At 37.1% G+C, this 12,166-nt stretch overlaps 1 pseudogene; it reads right to left on the bottom strand.

The window, feature by feature from the left end:
- Nucleotides 1-542: 542 nt before the first annotated feature.
- LOC147790194 (uncharacterized) lies at nt 543-6,490 on the bottom strand (annotated as a pseudogene).
- Between the last annotated feature and the right edge of the window lie 5,676 nt (nt 6,491-12,166).

Genomic DNA, 12,166 nt, shown 5'->3' with positions numbered 1-12,166 from the left:
CATAATTTATTTGATTAACTTTCTACATTTTTTTTCTCCCAAGAATCCTTCCAGTCATCCCCTATTCTCTGGGTGCCTCCACTTGTGGTGCAAATCACCTAAGTCTTCAAGGGATGACTATATAGGCTAACACTCATTCTCCCTTAGCTCGACTCTTTTGCTAGCATCCTGTAGTTTTCAGTGTGGCCACATTTGTGATGCAACTCACCTGAACAATAAGGATAACTTTTTTTTTTCTTTTTTTTTCTTTTTGAAAAACACATCGCTCACCTTTACTGTTTTATTTATCCATAACGCATTTGACAATACATCCCTAGTTCTTGCACAAAACATCATAACTACATATGAAACAAAATATGCATGATCTATTACCCTTTCGAGAACTTCATGCTTCTAGGTTGCATGCATGAGCATGATTCAAAATTATATGCAATCAACACAACAAAACAAACACAACATAAGGATGCATGCTTCTAAATCAGGCAGCAAGGTAAATCAAACAACAAGGTTATAAAAGGTGTGGTAAGAGAATTCCCTTGATTTTAGGCATCATTAGAGGAAGTGTTCTCTTCCTCCTCTACCGCATGCGATGATTCTTTGCGGCTCCACTCTTTAAAAATTTCGTCTGGAAAACTTGAGAATGCTAAATTTTTTGACTTGGTTCTTGCTTTATGTATTTCCTCATCCCTCTTTTTGACATAAAACCAATACGCCTTACAACTCCCTTCACTGTTTTCACACCAGCTAAGTAAAGCCTCTTGTTGTTTCAGCAGTTGATCCATATCGTCTGTTGCTCTATTGTCCCTCCTTTTGCCACTGCTGGCGCCATCCCTATGGGTTTCTATGTAGTCCATCACATTCCTTGCCTCAAGTCTTTCTTCTTCCTCATCAAAAGGGACTGTAGCCTCCAGGCACAGCATGGTTATCAGCTGTGGAAAAAATAGCCTCCCCACTTTCTTACTTGCACATTTGACAATCTCATCTGCTACAATCTTGCCCACATCGATGATCAAATTCATTATGATTGCATACACAAGTAAAACCCTGTCAGCTAACAATGTAATATCATGTGTAGTGGGTAGTAAGTTGGTTTTTACGAAGGCAGCCCAAACTTTCGCTTCGGGATTGAGGTCTGCTGCTATTATCGTCCTTGCTCCTCCTCTCGAGAGTTGCCACCGTGTTCCTTCTATGGCTACCATCTTCAAGGCCATCTCAAGTTGATCATCCGATGGAGCTAGCACCATTTTGTTGAAGGTGGTATACTCAAAAGATTGTAGGTGAAACAGTTGGTTGATGGCTTTAGGGCTCCAATCAACTATTTTTCCTCTTACTAATGTTGTGTACCCTTCCACTTGATCAATATGTGCGTAAAACTCCTTCACTATGGCACTATAGCTTGTTCCCTTTTGTGACAGAACATCTCCCACCCTAGATCGTTGATGGCGTTAAGAAAGGACTCCGGGAATGTAGGGTAAAATGCTGGGAACCTTCTTTCCACCAACACTACTCTTGACTTGAAGAGTTTATACCTGTTGTACGCCTCCTCGTTTGCGAATATTCCTTTTTATGTTGGGAGGTTCTCCCTTTTGATCTTGCCCTTTTCTTTTTGTTTCGAACCGGTGCCCGTTAGGAAGAGATCTTGATTTATTTCTTGCACTTCATCTTGCTGCACTTCTTTCTTCCCTCGCACCATTTTTTCCCTCTTATTCTCGGTACCATGATTGTCGGTTGCAAGCTAATTTTTTTTTCCTTGGTTGCTTGTAAGTATGAAGGTGAATTGTTATCTCTTGTGGAAGTAGTTTGTATATAACACAAAGGATGACTTCTTCGGGAAGTATTTTTTTTTTTTTTTTGCCTAAATTTTAAATTAATATTTCCCCCCCCCCCCCCCAAAGGAAAATAGGCTGTTGTATGCAGCTACAAGAACAGACAACAGTTTGTATTTTTATTTTTATTTTTTTATTATTATTTTTATTTTTTCTTCTTCTAACAGGAGTCTACTGTCAACGACAGCAGGCAGTACTTTGGGTAGAACAGTAGTTTGCTGTCAAGTTGATAGCAAGTTGCTGTAATTTATTTTTTTTATTTTTTATTTTTATTAACACAGTCTGCTGTATTCAATGAACACCTCCTGCCAATTTTTTTTTTTTTTATGCGGCAGATTGCTGTAAATATATATATATATATATATTATATATATATATATATATATATATATATTTTCAAAGTTTTCCTTTTTCTTGTTTGATATCAATTGGTGTCATCTTTTTGTGTTGGTGTTTTAACTTGAGGTTTCGTGAGAAAGCGCACACAAATTAGATCAAATTCATGCAAATGAGGATGAATGCAGTACTTCATGGCAGCATACACCAAAAAAAAATAACTTTGACACTAATCACAACTTAGTATGTACCAAATGTAATTAACCTCCTTACTACTTTGAAATTAGCCTTGTTAACCACATCAGAATCCACCTAATTCATCTACAAAAAAAAAAAAAAAAAAAAAAAAAAAATAGCTACTTTCTGGGGCATGCGAGTCATTCATGATAAAAATGTAAAATAATATCTAAAAAACTATCATTCTAAGATAAGTGAAGATAACTATTTAAAAACAATTAAAAGTGCATAAATAAAAGGAGAAGAAAAACTAACTTGGCTTCCCCGGAGTTTGTTACCTGTTACCGTTTCTTGTCAGCTCTCGTTTGCTCCAAAATGTTTTATTTTTCAGCTTTTTAAGCTTAAAGAGGCAATGCCTCTTTTTAATTCTCAACCCAAATATGGCTTCAATCTCTGTCCATTCACTGTGAAAGGTCACCTTTCGTCTCCATGTTTTATCGTTATTGCCCCATAGGGAGTGACTTCTTCAACTATAAATGGACTAGACCATCTTGATTTTAATTTTCTAGGGAATAACTTCAGCCTTGAGTTGAATAGCAACACTCTTTGTCCTTTGTAGAATTCTTTGGGCATAATTTTGTTGTCATGCCACGTTTTTGTTTTTTCTTTGTACATCTTAGCATGTTCGTAGGCTAGGTACCTGAATTCTTCCAATTCATTTAGTTGCATTCACCTCAAGTCTCCATCTGTTGTATAGTCAAAATTTAACTTCTTTAATGCCCAAAATGCTTTATGTTCCAATTCCAGGGGTAGATGACATGCCTTCCCAAAAACTAGCTTGTAAGGAGACATTCCTAAAGGGGTTGTGAAGGCGGTCCTGTATGCCCATATCGCATCATCAAATTTCACCGACCAATATTTCCTGTTGGGTTGTACCACCTTTTCCAAAATACTTTTAATTTCTATGTTGGAGAACTCTGCTTGCCCATTGGTTTGTGGGTGATAAGGTGTCGCCATTGTATGTTTTACATTGTATCTCTCTAAAAGACTATTCATCAATCTGTTCACAAAGTGTGTTCCCTTATCGCTGATTAATGCTCTTGGTACACCAAACCTAGTGAATATGTTTCTTTTTAAAAACTTGAGTACCGTCTTCCCATCGTTGGATGGACAAGCTATTGCTTCCACCCACTTGGACACATAGTCGACAGTCACTAGAATATATAAGTTCCCATAAGATGGCGGAAAAGGTCCCATAAAGTCAATGCTCCATACATCAAAAAGTTCTACTTCTAGAATTGAATTCAGGGGTAGCTCATTTTTTTTACTGATATTTCCCGTCGTTTGACATTGATCACAACCCTTGCAAAATTCTTTTGCATCTTTGAAAATTATTGGCCAATAGAAACTCAATTGAAATACCTTGGCTGCTGTCCTTTGCCCTCCAAAATGACCTCCATATGGAGATGCATGACATTGTTCAAGAATTGTTGGTATTTCACTGTCTGAAATGCATCTTTTCATTATGTCGTCTCCACATTGTTTAAAAAGAAAAGGTTCATCCCAAATGTAACTTTTGGATTCATGGAAAACCTCTTCCTTTGTTGATAATTTTTCTCTTCGGGTATGATGGAACAAGCCAAAAAATTTGCTATGTCTGCATACCATGGAGTTGCTGTCATTATGCTACTACTGTTTATCCCAAGCAGCTGTTCATCCGAAAATGCATCATCAATTTCTTTGCTATTGACCTTTTCTTCCATGTTCTCCATTCTAGATAAGTGATCCACTACATGGTTATTAGCTCCTTTCGTGTCCACGATTTCTATCTCGAACTCTTGTAACAGTAGAATCCATCTAATTAATCTTGGCTTGGCATTCGGTTTCATCATTAGGTGCTTGATTGCTGCGTGCTCAGTGTACACTTTCACCTTCGCTCAAAATAAATAAGCTCTGAACTTTTCAACAGCAAATACTACGGCCAACAATTCTTTTTCAGTGGTTGTATAATTCACTTGAGCCTAATTCAACGTTTTGCTGGCATAATATATAGGATGAAGTACCTTCCCGTTTTTCTGTCCTAACATTGCCCCCACAGCATGGCCACTAGCATCACACATCAACTCAAATGGTGAATTCCAATCGGGTGTTGACATTATAGGAGCTGTGGTCAGCGCTGTCTTTAATGCTTGGAAGGCAGTCATGCATTGTTTGTCAAAAATAAATTTTCTATTTGACTCCAACAAACTACACAATGGTTTTGCAATCTTGGAGAAATCTTTAATAAACCTCCTATAAAACCCTACATGGCCCAAAAAGCTTCTTATACCTTTAACTGACGTAGGTGGATTCAATCTTTCAATAGCTTCTATCTTGGCTCTATCAACTTCTATTCCTCTTCTTGAGATCTTCTGGCCTAACACTATTCCCTCATTGACCATAAAATGACATTTTTCCCAATTCAGTACAAGATTCTTCTCTTCACATCTTTGTAGAACCTTCCTTAAATTGCACAAACAAGTCTCAAAAGATTCTCCATAAACCGAAAAATCATCCATGAATATCTCCATAAATGTTTCTACCATATCTGTAAAAATGGCCATCATGCAACGTTGAAATGTCGCTGGAGCATTACATAGTCTAAAGGGCATTCGTCTAAAGGTAAAAATTCCATATGGGCATGTGAATGTAGTTTTCTCTTGATCTTCTAGACTGATTGTAATTTAATTGTATCCCGAATAACCATCCAAGAAGCAATAATGTGACTTTCCAGCAAGCCTATCAAGCATTTGATCAATGAATGGTAAGGGAAAATGATCCTTACGTGTCGCTTTGTTTAGCCTTCTATAATCTATGCAAATTCTCCATCCATTTACTATTCTAGTGGAGATCAACTCATTGTTCTCATTTTCCATTACTGTTATCCCTCCTTTCTTCTGAACACATTGAATAGGACTGACTCAGCTGCTGTTTGCAATTGGATAAATTATTCCAGCATCTAGCCATTTGAGAATCTCCTTTCTAACAACCTTCTTCATCATGGGATTTAATCGTCTTTGTTGCTCAATGGACTTAACTTTTCCTTCCTCCAATTGTATTTTGTGCATGCATAGTGAAGGGCTAATTCCTTTTATATCCACCAATGTCCAACCTATCGCCCCCTTGTGCTTCTTCAATGTTTCTAGGAGCATATCCTCTTGAGTCGAGGATAGTGTTGCTGAGATGATGATGGGTAGTGTCTTCTTGTCACCTACATAAGCATACTTAAGGTTAGGTGCTAGTGGTTTCAAGTCTAGCTGCGCCGCTTCCTCAATAGATGGTCTCATCGGTGAACTCTTTCTTCCCTCACATTCTAGTGACTCAAAAGTTCTACTGAATTCACCTAAAACTGCTAACTGTTCTATTCTGTCATTCCAGTTGCTATCTTCTTCCTGCCTACTTTCCCCATCATCCCATTCCTCGGTCGCTGGTTGTTCTGTCAATTCATACACTGCTGAGCATTCTTCTGTCACTGCTGGATATTTCATGATGTCATTGATGTTAAATTCAACTTTTTGGTCACCCATTCTTAACGTGATGGTTCCTTTGTAGACATCGACTAATGTTCTTCCGGTCTTTAAAAATGGCCTCCCCAAAATAATTGGAACATCATGATCGGCTTCATAATCTAAAATGATAAAATCTGCAAGAAATATGAATTTGTCAACTTGAATTAAGATGTCCTCAATCTTTCCTTCGAGATAAGTGAAAGATCGATCTGCTAGTTGAAGAGTGACTGTAGTTGGTCTAGCTTCACCAATACCTAACTTTTTGTAAATAGACAGCGGCATTAGATTAATGCTTGATCCCAAATCACATAATGCTCGACCTAGCTTCTTCCCTCCTATTGATATTGGAATTGTGAATGAACCGGGGTCTTTCTCCTTTAGCGGGATCTTGTTTTTCAATATTGCACTACACTCTTCATTCAATGGTACCACCTTGAATTCTTCAAACTTTCTTCTATTGGTGAGCACATCCTTCAAGAATTTCACATAATTTGGCATTTGCTTCAAAGCTTCAATTAATGGTATATTTATGTGAATTTTCTTAAATATGTCCATGAACTTCTCAAAGTGGGCTTCTTCCTTCTTTCTTTTTATTCTTTGTGGAAAAGGAGGTGTTGGTGTGTATATTCTGCTTTCTTGTCCACTGCTGACTGATGTTTGTGTTTTAGGAGACTTCACAATTTCTGCATAATTTCTGCTGTGTTCTTTCTGTACAGCAGCTTCTGCATCATTTTTTTTGTGCTCTTCTTGCACAACGGCTTTCTCCTTTCTCTGCTGTATATCAGCAGTTTCTTGAGAGCGACTATCACCGTGTTCTTTAATTTTTTCTCCTCTGCTGGGTATTTCTTTCCCGCTTCTCAACTCTGTTGCTTGACATTGTTCCATTCCCTCTCTTTTTGGCATTTCAGTGTCTGCTGGCAGCTTACCAAGAGGTCTATTTCGTAACTCATTTGCTAATTGACCTACTTGAACTTCCAAATTTCGCAATGATGCTTGTTGACTTTGTATCACAGCATCATTTTTAGCCATATATTCCTTTATTAGGCTCTCAAGCGATGTTCCCGGTATGTGTTGAGCTTGGCTAGTTCCTTCCCCTTGGGTGGTGGCTTGTTGAGAACCATATGTCAATTGATTTTGTAATCCAAAACCCGGAGGGTAATTTGCTTTAGGGGGCATTTGTTGGTTGTACGAGCCTTGTCCCTTCCATGAGAAATTTGGATGATTTCTCCACCCCGGATTATAAGTATTTGAGAAGGGGTTATTTTACGGGTTGCCTTGACTAACTTGATTCCCGACATAGAAAATTGAGGCCGGATTGCTTGGACATTGATCAAAGGTGTGTTCCTCTCCACAATATACACAAGATTCGGATGCTGTCTGGTCAATTACAGCAGCTATATGGACTGGTGCTTTGATCATGAAGTCTTGCCCCAACGCTAGATTTTGTAAAATATTAGTTACCAAAGCTAGTTGAGCATTGATAGAGGACAAAGCATCAACTTCAAGTACTCCTCGAGTCTTCCTTCCTAGGTTGCTTCTCACATCGGCCCATTGACAATTGTTAGATGCTATTCTCTCTAAAATCTCACATGCTTCATTGTATGTCTTTGACAAAATAGCTCCATTGGCGGAAGCATCAACTACTTGTTTAGTAGCAATATTTAATCCATTGTAGAAAGTCTCCATTTGTATACAATGAGGTAGTCCATGGTGAGGAACTTTCTAAGCTTCACTTAGTGTCTCATCTTCAAACTGTTGAAAAGCAACAATCTCATTTCTAAACCGTGCATTTCTCGTGGGTGGGAATTACTTGATCAAAAATTTCTCTGCTAGATAATTCAACGAATCAATTGTTCCAGGTGCTAAGGTATTCAGCCATGATTTAGCACCATCCCTCAATGAATATGTGAATAAGCTCAGTCTAATCACATCTTTATCCACTCCTTGAAATCGAAATGAGTCACTAACTCCCAAAAATAACTTTAGGTGTAGGTGAGGATCTTCTGACGGTAGTCCATGAAATTGCCCAATGGTTTGCAGCATTTGAAACATCACAGGTTTTAGCTCAAACGTGGTTGCTTGTATTTGGGGTCTAATGATGAACGAATTTAGCTCTTCCATAGCTGGGTGTGCATATGCTCGGATCGCTCTTTCTCTGTCATCTGCTAAATGAATGGCATTGGCAGTAATTCTCTCTTGATTAACCATTATTATTGGATTTTCAAACTCCCGATTTAGTTGGGCCATTTGCTGTATGTTTTGTTCTGTCATTTTCTTTTTCTCCCTCAACCTTCGTCTAAATGTTCTCTCTAATTCAGGATCCAAAATAAATTCCAAACCCGTAGGTGGGTTCATACACAGAATTCTGCAGTAGTAAACTCAATTCTTCAGCAATGAATATAGCAATAGGAAAACTCAGCTTACTATGACTTCTTGTGGATGTATATAATAAAATGATGTAAAATTCACAAGAATAAGTGCAAGTATACACTATCACAAGTAGCAAGTAATAAGTAAATTATCGATTCCACAGGGAACCTATCTTTTTGGTTAATTTTATCGCTGGAAATTAAGTGAGTTTTTTGGTAACATTCAAATGGGTGTTGGAGATTTTAACTATTTAAACAAAACTAAAACAGAGTGCCACTTCTGTCGAAAAACAGAAAATGATGAGAAAATCAACTATAATGAGGAAGGTTCGGCTAAGAGAGATTAAATATAGATAAGTTGTTGAGTTTTGTGGTAGATTTTAGTTCCTTTTAATAGATTCTCAAGCCCACTTCCGAGGGTCATGAATGGTGATTATTTCCATAATCGTTGTAATTTCTATTAACAAGGCTCTAGGAGAAGAATTATTCCTAACCCTTCTATTATCCTTCAAGTCTCCTTGCTATGGAACTAGAGTATTAAAGAGGATTTCATTGCTCCCTCCCTTCTCCCGAATAAGAGAACAACTATGTATCTAAAGTAGCTAATTAAACATACATGTAAATCATTAACAACAACTCTTTAATAAACTAAAATCATACCGTCAACATACTTAAACTATATAAAACTCTCTCACCTCCCCTATTAAGTTTAGCTTTCCATACAAACTGAATTAAACAAAGGAATCCGCATCTTCATCATGTAAAATTGATGGAATAAGGAAATAGAGAGTTATCCCGGTTTGTTGCCGTTCGTCAATAGAAGTTTCCTTCTCTTGAGCTCTCACGTCCACCTCTTTGCTCTAATCAATCCTTGTTGGTCTTCATTTTCTTCTGCTATCAACAGCTGTTGGATTAGGGTTTTCTTCTCTTCTCTGGTTTCACAACAGTTCACTGCAGCAGAAGCTGCTGCTGTGTAATTCGATTTTCTCCCCAAAATGTGGCTCTTCTCCTCTTGGTCTTCCTTTTCCTTTTATATTGAGCATGGGTTCCCCACTAAGGATGAAAAGAAATAAGTAGTACACATAGGATGTTCCTCATTGGGTAGTCAATGACCCACTTGGACTGCTGACGTGGATTTATCATTTCCATGTCATCCCCCATTTGTTTCCAAATTCGCTACTCCCACATGGTTTAGCATAAATGTCTGAAATTTTACCACATAACTCAATTAAATATACAATTAAGAATCGCGACTCGGAATATGAGTAATTTCGACAGATTTTGTGTCGACTAAAATGAATTCATAAAACCGTCTGGTCTTATGAAGATCATCCGGGATATAGAAGAATCCCGATGGATAGGCTTTCTTGACGACCTCCCTGATTTTTGGGTCATCGTATTCTGGTTCTACCAGGGCTTTTGGTATAGACACAGATTTTTGAAAATAGGTCCTGATTTAAGGAACTGGAGAAAATCGAACGGGAACAACCGCGTCCGAGTAGGTTGAGGGGACAGAAGGTCCCTTTGAAGTGGAAGAGACAGTAAGTCTCGATGGAGTAGCGGCAGATGGCCGTGTTGAAGAGGTAGAAGGCCTCGTCGGAGTGATAAGCTCCGCTTATTTTTTAGAAAGCTTTGCTCTAGACCTGGTCACCAATGTAAAACCAGCATCCATTGCATAGCTATCGGACGTCATTGGAGTAGGTGTGTTTGAAGAATCAATGGGCTTCTTCCCTTTTTCTATTTCTTTCTCACCGGTCATCACTGGGAGAAGGAGGTTGGCTAGGGAGAGTTTTTTTTCGAGAGTAAGAACTCTCTTGAGAGGTAATCTGCCAAGGGGTTTTCGACCCCTTTTATAGGCAAAATTTGGAAGTCGAAGCAAGATAAAATGGCTTGCCATCTAGCAAAAATTTGTTTAGATACAAGATTCTTGACATCTTTTTCTAAAACAAATTTAGATGCCCTTGAATCTTTTTTGATAACAAAGCTTTTGTTAATTAAATCGCTTTGAAATTTTTGTAGACTAAGTACTATTGAAAGTATTTCTTTCTTCACTGTTGAGTAATTTTTTTAAGTAGAATTCCATATTCCCGAATGGAAACGGACAATGGATTCTTTCTTATCAAGAGACTGTTTCAGGATTCCTCCATATCCAATATCGGATGCGTCGGTCTCCACTAGTAAACTAGCCCTTAGGTTTATGAGCGATAAACACGGAATTGACTTGACAATGGATTTGATTTTTTGGACTGTTTTGGTGTGTTCTTCCGTCCAGGGCTTTGGATTCTTTTTGAGTCTTTCAAAAAGTGGCTTGCAAATGGGTCTGATATTTTGAACGAAATCAGACACATAATTGAGACATCCCAAAAAAATGTTTGAAGATGCTTGAAGTGTTGATCGATGTTTTGAGAAAAAATCTGAACATCGTCAACATAAACAATTGAAAAGTCTTGAAAATGATTGAAAATATCATTCATAATCTTTTAAAATTCGGATGGAGTATTTTTTAGCCCAAATGGCATAACGTTCCATTCGTATTGTCCGAAAGGGACATTGAAAGCCGTTTTGTACTTGTCTTTTTCTGAAATCTGGATTTGCCAAAATCCTGATTTCATATCAAATTTTGAAAATACTTTTGCATTTTTGGCATAAGGAAGATTAACTGTGTGTTGCTTCTTATTCCAAAAGGCATTAGGGATAGTTGAACAAATCTCCCTTTCTATTTGAGTTTGTAAAGTTTTGATTTTAGACTGGACGGTCTTACTTTGAATCTGTTCTCCTATTCTTTTGAATGAAATTTCTTCCTTCAAAAAAGAAATTTGTTTTTCTTTATAATTTAATACATTTATTGATGGAATAATTGTATTCTTTTGAAGGTTATTTATTTCATTAATCCTTATAGGAGGAAGAAATTAAATTTTATCTTTATTCCTAGGGCTTTTTACTCTAACCCCTTTTCAGTCATTTTAGAAGGGTATAATTGAGTGATGAAAGAAGTACCTAGGATTAGTTCTTGTCCTAAGTCCTTTACTAAAAGGAAGAAATTTACGAAGCAAATTTCGTGATTACAAACATGGACTTTAGATGATTTGTAATTATTTTTTAGTCCATTGTTATTTGCACCTCTAAGGCCGTCAATAGTTTTTTCAAAATACTTTGTAGGTATTAGGCCTTCTTGAATGCAATTTTGATCGGCTCCAATATCTATGAGAGCCTTTAGTGTGATTTTGAAATCATAAATTTTAAGGTAACGAGAGCGTACCATTTTTGGTATTGAGGAGTGGTGATGGCTCCAACGAAGGAACTTTGAAAGTCATCCTCGTCAAGGTTTGGTTGCGCCGTTTTCTTTCGTTCGAGCAGCCGTTCCTGAAGATTGAGAACTTCTTGGTGAGGCATATATATTACATAAATTTAGTAGTTACTTAATAGATCTTTTGTCTGAGCTTTTTTTTTTTTTTTTTTTTTTTTTTTTTTTTTTTTTTTTTGATCAAACTAATGTGTTTTTCTTGACAAACAAAATGTTAGTTAATATATAAGGAACGTTGGAAAGAGAATAATAAAATTTAACAAATGTGAAATAGAAGTTTTAGTCGTAAAAAGTATACCTAGTTGAAGAACAATCATTCTATTTTGAGTACAAATCTACTAATTTTGCTACAGCATAGCAATATAGCATAACGTGAGACATTCGATCCCTTCAAAAACTTTTTTTTCAGAACATGCCCACTAGTAGATTCATTGTTCTGAGTCGGTTAGAGCCAGTCGTAGTAGCTGATTTTTCAGCTCTTGATCTATATCCAACTCATTGATCTTTCCTCTTATCAGACACTTGTTAGCATAGTGTCCTTCTTCTCGACATTTGAAGCAAGTTTGCTTTTTCTTTCCTCTATGGGTTTTGGTAGGAGTATACTTT

This window comes from Cucurbita pepo, chromosome 11, assembly GCF_057944985.1.
Source record: "Cucurbita pepo subsp. pepo isolate OVF chromosome 11, ASM5794498v1, whole genome shotgun sequence".
Classification (NCBI taxonomy): Eukaryota; Viridiplantae; Streptophyta; class Magnoliopsida; order Cucurbitales; family Cucurbitaceae; genus Cucurbita; species Cucurbita pepo.
This window is presented reverse-complemented; position numbering and strand designations above follow the sequence as displayed.